The following is an 11,111-nucleotide window of genomic DNA, read 5'->3' as shown; positions in this document are numbered from 1 at the left end:
GGAAAGATCAAATAAGGGAATGCACATAAAGTGCTTAGCATTTAGTTAGGCATCTAAAACATGATGACTGATCATTATTTGAAACCAGCACAACTGACCATTATTCGAAACCAGCATTGTCCCATAGAATACAATGTGAGCCTCCACATAAAAACTAGTAGAACTGATAAACAAATTCAGCAAGGTAGCAGTATATAAGATTAACATACAGAAATCTGTTGCATTTATTTACACTAAAAATGAAATATCAGAAAGGGAAAGTAAAGAAAATATTCCTTTTTTAATCACATAAAAAAAAAAGAAAACTTAGAAATAAGCCTGACTGAGGAGGTGAAAGACATATGCTGAGAACTGTAAACATTGACAAAGGAAACTGAAGATGATTTAAAGAAATGGAAATATATACCATGCTCTTGGATTGGAAAAATCAATATCATTAAAATGGCCATACTACTCAAAGCAATCTACAGATTTAATGTGATTCCTATCAAATTACCCATGACATTTTTCACAGAACTAGAAAAAATAATCCTAAAATGTATATGGAACCATAAAAGACCTAGAATTGCCAATGCAATCCTGAGGAAAAAAAAAAACAAACCTAGAGGCATCACCCTCCCAGACTTCACATGACACTACAAACCTACAGTAATCAAACAAGCATGGATCGGCACAAAAACAGACATATGAATCAATGGAACAGAATGGAGAGCCCAGAAATAAAGCCACGCATAGACGGTCAATTAATCTTCAACAAAGGAGGCAAGAATATATACTATAATGGAGAAAAGACAGTCTCTTCATCAAGTGGTGTTGTGAAAGCTAGACAGTCATATGTGAATTATTGAAGTTAAAACTCTCAGTCACACTATACACAAAAATAAGCTTTTTCTAGTTGAAGAGAGCAGGGGCTCTCTTTGTTGTGGTGCATGGGTTTCTCATTGCAATGGCTTCTCATTTAATCCTTGTGATAGGCATATTATTATTATTTCTACTAAAATATAAGGAGGTTAAAAGACTCATTCAAAGTCACACAGATAATACACAGAAGAACTTGGAAACAAGAAGTCAATCAAGAGACACTCGCTGATTAAAATGCCCAGCCCCTTGTAGATGCCAAAGATCCCAGAGTAGGAAATAGCTGCTAGCCATAAGAAGCTCACAACCCAGTAGAGTGAGCTCCATGCTAATAGACAAAGAGGCTCCAAGACATAAATGTGCTCAGCAGAGGTGCTAATTCAGGCAGAGGAAGGGAGAAGAGTTCTGTGTCAAGGGAGGTTTTCAAGGGGAGGTGATGCTGAGCTGAGTCTGGAAGGATAAATAGGAATGAGCTGGCTGAGAAGTGTCAAAAGGAGGAAAGCATCCCCAGCAAAGCACACTGGCCTGGGGCCTTTGGGAACTGTGAGTTATTCAGTCAGCCTGCACACAAGGGCAGGTGCGGCCAGGAGAGGCAAGTGCCAAAATAGAAGTAGGGGAGCTTGTATGCTACCCTGAGGGATTCTAATGTGTCCTGAAGGCAAGTGCCCCAGTGAAAGATTTTAAGCAAGAGAACGATACCCTCAGATTTGCATTCTAGAACCTTCACTCTGGAGGACCCCTGGAGGCAGAGTGGAGGGTGAATGCCTGAGCAAGAAAGGATAAGGGCCAGGCTGAATGGGGCAGTAGCATTGGTAACAGAATAGAGAATGAATAATATCATATCTTATTATATAGTATTAATTATGTTATTGGAGAAGGAAACGGCAAACCACTCCAGTATTCTTGCCTGAAGAATCCCGAGGACAGAGGAGCCTGGCAGGCTACTGTCCATGGGGTTGCAAGAGTCGGACACGACTTAGCGACTAAACTACTACTACTACAATTACGTATATGAAGAAAGAATTGTTCAGCCTTAGAGGAAGAAGGAGATAAGGAAAAAAGGATACAGAATGATGTAGAATTATTGCCAGATTCTGGCTGAAACAGAAACAGGAAGAGAAATGGATACTAGTGGAGATGGACAGCTGAGCAGAAAAATGAGTTTGGGAACTTCCCTGGTGGTGCAGTGGATAAGAATCTGCCTGCCAATGCAGGGGACATGGGTTAGTTCCTGGTTCCGGAAGATTCCACATGCCTTGGAGCAATTAGGCCTGTGAGCTACAACTATTGAAGCCTATGAACTCTAGGGCCTGTGCTCCTCAACAAGAGAAACCACCACAATGAGAAGCTGGCGAACCTCAATGAAGAATAGCTCCTACTTGCAGCAACTAGAGAAAGCCCATGTAAAGCTATGAAGACCCAGCACAGCCAAAAATATAAATAAATGAAATTGTTTTAGAAAATAAAAATAAGTTCGGGACATACTGGGTTGAGAAGACCTCGGGCCATCCAGGAGGGTGTGTCCAGTAGATAGTTGGGTATGGGGATCTGGAGCTCATGGGGAGGCTGACCTGGAGACAGATCTTTGTGAATCATCAACACAGGGTAGTGGATGAAGCCAGGGGTGGGGGTGAGTGTTTGGGTAAAGAGAAAATGGTCTCTCTCACAGCCTTGATGAGCACTGGCATATAAAGAATAGGTAAAAGAAAAGAACTGAGAAATAGGTGAGATGGAGAAGCCAGAGAAACAGGAGAGCAAAAAAAGAAGAAAATCACGTCCCAGAAAGCACTGGGATCTAAGCAGGTCACCTAGGAGGATGCTCCTGAAAGTGAGGGAAGTACCATTTTTGTTCCCTTTCTGAAGGATGGGGGATGGCTTCCTCCAAGCTGGTCAGAGGTTTTAGCAAATAAAAGGAAAGTGAGAAAAAGAAAGGCCCCTTTGAGTTGAGAAATAAAAGAGAGTAGAGTTCATTTCCTCTCCTCTTTGCTGTGTTTTCTTGCTCTTGCTACAATAATCAGAGCACTCAGAAAATAAAGCTTGTTATTTGATAAAAAGTGGAGAATCAGATGCTCAAAATGCTTATATTATGTGCTTCAAAACCAAACATGCTGAAAATGGAGACCATCCAATTGCTCATGCTGTCCTTAAAAATATTCCTTTGATAAACATTAAGCTGGTTCTGTTTACCAGAAATGTTAAGGAGGAAAATAAACAGGGGTATTTAGAAGTATTTAAAAATTGAAGTTTAAACCATAAGAGAAAACAAGAGGCAAAAATGATCCAAAACTGCATGAACATTGCAGACCTCAGCTGCCCTTGAAATCTTTCTCTGCCTAACGTTACATAATTCTTCATCAGCCAAAGATATCAGTTTCACATGCTAAATTCAATGAGTATGTGTCATGCTTAAAGGACAGGGTATTGAAAGGAAAGAATAACATAAAGGGATGGAAAAAAGGTTTGGCACATAAAGGCAATGCACTTAAAAGCCTAAGTATTTTCTAAAGAAACTTTATGAATATGATTGAAAAATAAATGATGCAGACTTCCATTTCAGATTGATGGGGATAGAATGGGATAGTTAAACAGGTAGTTGCAGAGGTCCCAGTAGGAGACTGTGGATAGAGAAGGAAACCTAGGGAATGCTGGGAGATGACTATAAGTTAATGATCATTCAAAAAAGCTATTGGAACACTGTGGAACAAAGCAGACTTAACTATAAAGCCATAAATAAAAGAACGAGATGTGCCCCAGGTCATTAGGTGAAAGAAAAATGTTACCACCCTTCTATTGATTTGAATAAGCAATATGATAATCCTAGTTTGACCTCATATGGTCAGGAACTCTCCTGCCCAACATGAAGGAGGAGCTAGTGGTGTAAGCCTAACATCTACGTGAAGAAGGTGCTCTTTTCTGCCTCCCCCACTTTCCTTTGATTATAAAATTGTAGCCCACTTAATCCTCAGGGCAGTGCCCCCTTCCCTGCTCACTTGCATCTCTCACAAGCATCTTACTGTAATAAATCTACTTCTTGCCTATTATTGTGCCTCTTGCTGACTTCCTTCTGCATGGAGACACAAAGAATTTGAGTCTCAGTAAGTCCAGACACCAGATGAGTGATTCTAATTAAAAGAACATAGTCCAAGTCCCAATCAGGGTTTTGGCTTCGTTCAAATCCTAATCTGATTTTAAGCTGATGTCATAAACCCAGATATCCTAATTCCCCTGCTGAAAACTAAAAATTTGGAATAAAATACTCAAAATAACTTCTAAACTCATTAATAAAAAATAAGGAATATTCAGCCAAAACCAAGTGGTGGTAGGAAACCTTTGAGATGAGCGGAGAAATTATCACACCATGTAGCTCTCAGTTTTTGAGACCTCAAGGAGATCAAGGAATAAGAGAGAGCTCTGGGTCTGCCTAAGGTGGAGATTCTAATTGATACCCCCTCATGTAGGTGAGGCACTTAAAGCCTACACTTTCATTGTTAGGCTAATCCAGAAATAAATCTAATCTTTCCATCTGGAAGGTCTGCAACCAAAATGAGCTGCCTTGACTCTTGATACTACAGGAAAATGAAACAAACTCTGGAAAATGTATAACTAAAAGCTAGCCCTAACACAAATCTGCAGCACAGATTCATATTAGTTGGATGGCTTTTTCATATTTCTGAAAAGCCTCTAGCAGAAAATGTAAGGTAAAGTGATCCTAAGTGCTGAAAGAGCAAATACAAAGCCTCTTAGGCGAACCCACCTTTATCCTTGGCCCTAAAAATGCCCATAGATAAAATTTTAAGAAATATTAAATCACAGTCAAAAATCATAAAACCTACAAACAATAAGGTCCTATTGTATAGCACAGGAAATTATATTCAACACCCTGTGATAAACCATAATGAAAAAGAATATGAAAAAGAATATATATATATATATATAAAACTAAGTCACTTGACTGTATAGCGGAAATTAACACAACATTGTAAATCAACTATACTTCAATAAAATTTTTAAAAAATAATTTAAAAAATCACAAAACCCAAGGAAATTATCACCAGAGATGAGATGCAATAATACAGGCAGCAGAATCATATTTATAAAAACTTTAGATATAGGAATGATCAGAAACATAATATTAAAAATCTACTTAAGAGCTTTTAAGAAATAAAAAGAAATAATACAAGTAAATTAGAAGAGCTACAAAAATCATTAAGCAGTTTTAAACAATTAAATTCTGGAAATGAAAAAACGTAATAATTAAAATTTAAAACAGTGGACAGAATAGCAGATTAGACACACTGGAGAGAGAATTATTGAACTAGAAAACACCTGAAGAAATTCAGTGAGACAAAGAAATGAAATATGAAAGAATACTCAGATTCAAGAAGCCCAATGAATATCTTTTTAAAAATATTTTTATTTATTTATTTATTTGGTTGCATTTTCTCTTAGATACAGCATGCGAACTCTTATTTATGGCATGTGGGATCTAGTTCCCCAAGTGATGAAACCCAGGCTCCCTGCATTGGGAGCCTAGAGTCTTAGCCACTGGACAACCAGAGACATCCCTCCAGTGAATTTCTAATAGAAATAAAAGGAGGTTTGCAGGGACTTCCCTGGTGGTCCAGTGGTTAAGACTCCATGCTCCCAATGCAGGGGTTCTGGGTTCAAATCCTGGTCAGGAAAATAGATCCCGCATGCCTCAACTAAGACCAGGGTAGCCAAAGAAAGAAAGGAGATTTGCAATCCACATCATATAAATTGCAGAACACCAAAGACAGATCAGATCATAAAAGCAGAGAGAAAAGTCAGATAACTTCAAAGCTGCAACATTAGACTGATAGCCAGCTTCTTACCCACAACAATAAAGGTAAGAAGATAATGGAAAAATATCTTCAATGTGTTAAGAGAAAATTACAATCAACCTAGAATTCCATACCCACTGAAAATCTATAAAGAACAAAGGCTAGAAAAGAAGGACTATTAAACAAATAAAAAGGAGTGTAGAGTGGTAAATGGTAAAATAATTAATCAAATATTGACCATCTATTTTATCTAAGCAATTGACTATGTAAAACTATAGTAAGTTTCTAAGGCATAAAAAAGCCAAAAAGAGGATATCTGTGGTCATCTGGCCCCAGGGCCCCAGTATAGGTCCAGCCACGGCTCCGTGCTACCCTGTGTCACCATGGGCTTAACAACGGCCAGAAGGGGACCAAGGTCATGACCCAACCAAGACACAGCTGTGGCCTTGGGCACCTCATCAAGCACATTACCAAGTTCTCTCAGGACGTGATCCAAGAAGTGTGCAGCTTTGCGCTAAATGAACAACATGCCACAGAACTGTTCAAGGTCTCCAAGGACAAGCAGGCCCTCAAGTTCATCCAGAAAATGTTAGGGACACATATCTGCGCCAAGAGGAAAGCAAGAGAACTGAGCAATGTCCTGGCCACCATGAGGGAAGCAGTTGCCAAGAGACTGAGTCCCCTCCCTGCTCCATGCATAATAAAAACTTTACAGGAGAAAAAAGCTCAACTAAGGTAGAGCCAAAATACACAGTCCAGTAACATATAAGTCAGAAGGTGGGGGATTGGAATTAAAGTGTTTTAAGGTTCTCACGGTGTTTGGAAAAGGCAAAAGAGTAATGATTTACTTTGGACTTTGATGAGTTAAGTACTCATAATAAAGTTTTAGATCAAACCACTTAAAGTCTAGGAATAAAATATTTAGCTTCTAAACTAATAGAAACATAGTGATAACAAGTTAGCAATCAAAACAAACTTAAGAGAGAAGAGAAAATAATCATAAAAAGAGGAACCAAATAGACAACTAAAAAAAATTATATCAGTAATTGCAGTAAGTATAATGTAATAGATACTTCAGTTAAAAGCTTATCAGAGCAGTAAAAAATCCAGCTTTATATACTTTTTAAAAGACCCATCTAGAATATAAGGATACAGAAAGGCTGAAATCAAAAGAATGGAAAAGACACACTAAGCAAATACTAAGTAAAAGAAAGCTGACAAAACTACATAAGTAACAGACAAAATGTACTTGAAAGCCAAAAATATTATTAGATATGAAAAGTTCACTACATAATGATGAAAAATATACTACAAAAACTGGCAGACTAAAAGATGGGACTGAAAAGCCATCATAACAAGAGACAGTAATATCCTCAAGTAATCAAGAAACCAAGCAGGTAACCAAACAAAACAAACTCAGTAAGGATTTATGATATATGAATAGAACAATTACCAAGCTCAATTTAATGGGCACATTAAATTAATTTAAATTTAATTGACTAAATTAAATTAAAAACAATGTCAAAGCGACATTGTAAAACATTACAAGAATAGCACAGAAAGAAAAATTATATGCCAAGTTCACTCGTGAACATAGATGCAAATACCATAAGTAAACTATTAGCAAATTGAATTCATCAGAGTTTAAAAGAATAATACACTTTTCTCAAATTGGATTTACCCCAGGAATATCTTGTAGACTGAATATTAAGAAGTCAATTAATTATTCATTTTCCTAGGTGTGATCATTTATTGTGTTTTAATAGGAAAATGTCCTTTATATTTAGGAGCTGTATGCTGAAGTATTTTATGGGTGGTGTGTCATGATATTTGCAGATTATCTTTAAATAGTTAAGAAAAAAGGATACAGGAATTCCCTGGCAGTCCAGTGTTTAGGACTCCGTACTCTCACTCCCAGGACCTGGGTTTGACCTCTGATTGGGGAACTAAGATCCCACAAACTGAGAGGTGAAACCAAAAATAAACAAATAGATAATAAAATGTGTGTACTCAAAGTTATAAAAGTTAAAAAATACATACAGCCTATTCCAAAAAAAAGTATATAAACATATATATTACTTCTATGATACATATGATAGTTGCTCAGTCATGTCTGACTCTGTGTAATCCCATGGACTGTAGCCCACCAGGCTTCTCTGTCCATGGGATTCTCCAAGCAAGAACACTGGGGTGGGTTGCCATTTCCTTCTCCAGGGGATCTTCTCCAACCAGGAATCGAACCAAGGTTTCCTGCATTGTAAGCAGATTCTTTACCATCTGAGCCACCAGGGAAGCCCAGATGATACAGATATAAAGCAAAAATAGTACAATTTTCACAATTTTTATGCCTAAGTCATAGGTATATGTATGTTCACTGTACCATCCTTCCAACTTTTATGTATATTGGAAATTTTTCATAATGCAAAGTAATGAAAAAGGAAAACCAAGTAATGAAATGTACCACATTAACTGAATAAGGAAAAAAAGTTTTTGACAAAATTGAACATACATTAATGATTTTAAAAAAGAAAAACTATTAGCAAACATAATTGTGATATATAAACATTTCCTTTTTAAGATTGGAAACAAGAATGGCTGATTTTCAATACTGTATTGAAAGACCATCAGAGGAGCAGCACATACAAAAATCGGACTGAAAGAAACAAACCTGTCATTATTTGCAAATGATAAGAGTATTTACAATGAAAATCTTAAAGGATATACATGTATATTTGTAGACTTAATAAGAGGATTTAGCAAGAAATTATATTAGAAACAAAACCAATAAATGAATATCAAGAGCACTTCTATACACCAGCCTCTAAAAGAAATTGTACTTTTAAAGAGATACCATTTATAATAAGATTAAAAATAATGAAGTACCTAGGAATAAATCTAACAAAAGATGTGCCAAATCTCTATGGGGAAAAATTATAAATCTTTGTTAAGAGATATTAAAGAATACTAAAATTAACAGAGGGCTTTATTATCTTCATAGACTGCAAGATTTGCTTTAATAAAAACATCAGGTGTCCTCAAATAAAACTTAGATTCATGGCAGTCCCATTCCACAGATGAATTTATTACTGACCAGACTTCTTGGCCTTCCCCAATCAATAGAAAAATAGAAATTGACTAGAGACCCAACAAGAAATTCAGGCAAGGCCTTACTGGGGCCTCTGCGAGAACAAACAAGTTTCGTTTGCTTGCTCCCTGGTGTATGGCGGGGGTGGGGGCTGGGGGGTTGGAGTGGGGTGGGGGTGGAGCTTGTTATATAAGGAATAAGCAAGCTTGGTCCTTATATAGGGTGAGGGTAAGGGTATATCCAGGAGTCAGGCTGAAGGAGTGACTTGGGTGTTTTTTCCACCCCTTAGATGGTATTGTGTGCAGAGGACTCAGTACCCCATTTTTGCTCCAGACCCCCTGATTTTGCTCCAGGCTCCTCAAAAGTGGCAGTTGGGTCTTTTAATCGCTTGTATCTTTTGTCCAGAATTTGTCCCTACTGCGCACGCACACAGTCATTTTTATTTATTTTTTTTTTACACAGTCATTTTTAGTCCCATGGAGTTTCTTTGTATTTTATTGCTTGAGAAGAGGTGTGTCCAGGTGCAAGCACTGCAGTATTGCAGTAAATGGTCCCAGGTTCTAGGCCTATCTTAAATTTAAGCCTCTTTTTAAAAGGAAGGATATTCTGACACATGTTACAACATGGATGATGCTCAAAGACTGGGTTAAATAAAGGATTAATAATGTATTGATATGATTCCATGTGTATAATAAGGAACTAAAGTAGTGCAATTCATAAATTCAGGGCTGCCAGGATCTGTGGGGAGGAGGGAATGAAGGGTTAGTATTAATGAGTACAGAGTTTCAGTTGGGAAAATAAAACAAATCCTGGAGATGGATGGTGGTAATGATGGCACAACATGCACAACAATACTCAAGGTCACTGCACTTGTATATTAAACATAGTTAAAATGGTAAATATCATGTATATTTTACCACAATAAAAGTTCAATCACCACACCATGTCCTACTATTTGAGACCCCATGGACTGCAGCATGCCAGGCTTCCCTATCCCTCACCAGCTCCCGGAGTTTGCCCAAGTTCATGTGCATTAAATCAGTAATGGGATCCAACTATCTCATCCTCTGTCACCCTCTTCTCCTCCTGCCTTCAATCTTTAGCAACATCAGTGTCTTTTCCAATGATTCAGCTGTTCTCATCAGGTGACCAAAGTATTGGAGCTTCAGCACCAGTCCTTCCAAAAAGAATTCAGGACTGATTGCCTTTAAGATTGACTGGTTTCATCTCCTTGCTTTCCAAGAGATTCTTAAGAATCTTATCCAGCACCACAGTTCGAAAAGTTCAATTCTTTGGCGCTCTGCCTTCTTTATTGTCCAGCTCTCACAATTGTACATGACTACCAGAGAAACCATAGCCTTGGCAACAAAAAGTGGTTAATATTAATTCAAAGCTCCAGGTTAATATTCATCTCTAGGATGAAGAAAGGAGACACAATTGAAGAGAAGTAGGGTCTTGACAATGTTCCGTCTTGGCCTGGTAATAGATTCATAGGTATTCATTGCTGTTTTTTAAACTAAAAGACTGTATTTTCATGCCTGATATTGTATGCATGCCATATTTCTCTTAAAATTTTAAGCACATGTATACATATAAATATTAGGAATATAAATGTATGTGGCAAAACTATCATGAAAAACAGGGGAATTTAGAAACACAAATTCAAAATAATGGTGAGAGGGAAGAGGGGAAGGGAGGAGAGGGAAGGAAAAGGATCTGGAAGTGGGGACTCTAGGGGACTTCACTGGTCATGATAGTTTTTGTTTTTTGTTTTTTTTCCCTAAAATTGGAATGGTGAGATATACACAGGAGCCTATTATATCATGATTCTTTTTTCTTACACATATTTTTCAAATATTCTTTTTAATTTATTCTGCATTTAATAAATGTAATTTTATTTTTAAAAAGATCTCTAATAGTATATATTTTAGAGGTTTGGCTTTATTTGTAAATCTGGCACAGCGTCAAACACTGAGGCCAATTGCTTCATTAGACTGGTCTAGGCTACGTCTATCCTACTACCTTTGGGCCATGAGACGACCATAGCCGTCTGAAGAAGTACTTGTGATGTGATGAACAGACAGCTTTAGTACATAATAAACCATAGCTCTCCTTTATGCAAGTGGTTAAAAGGAGAATGTGCCCTCCTCTGGGGTATTAAAGTTTTGCTGTGGCTCCTCCAGTTCCTTACAGGGTAGAAACTGGGCCACTATGTCCCTTGGCTGCATTCATTCCATTAGCTTTCTCTGCCTTTTCCCCAACATCAACAAAGGAATAACACATAAAATATAACCATATAAAAGCTCCTGTCATATTTCACAAAAGAAACCTTTTTCCATGATAAAGTACCAAATATCTCTACTATT

The sequence above is a fragment of the Cervus elaphus genome, chromosome 5, assembly GCF_910594005.1.
Source record: "Cervus elaphus chromosome 5, mCerEla1.1, whole genome shotgun sequence".
NCBI classification, from domain to species: Eukaryota; Metazoa; Chordata; class Mammalia; order Artiodactyla; family Cervidae; genus Cervus; species Cervus elaphus.
Note: the sequence above shows the minus strand (reverse complement) of the source record.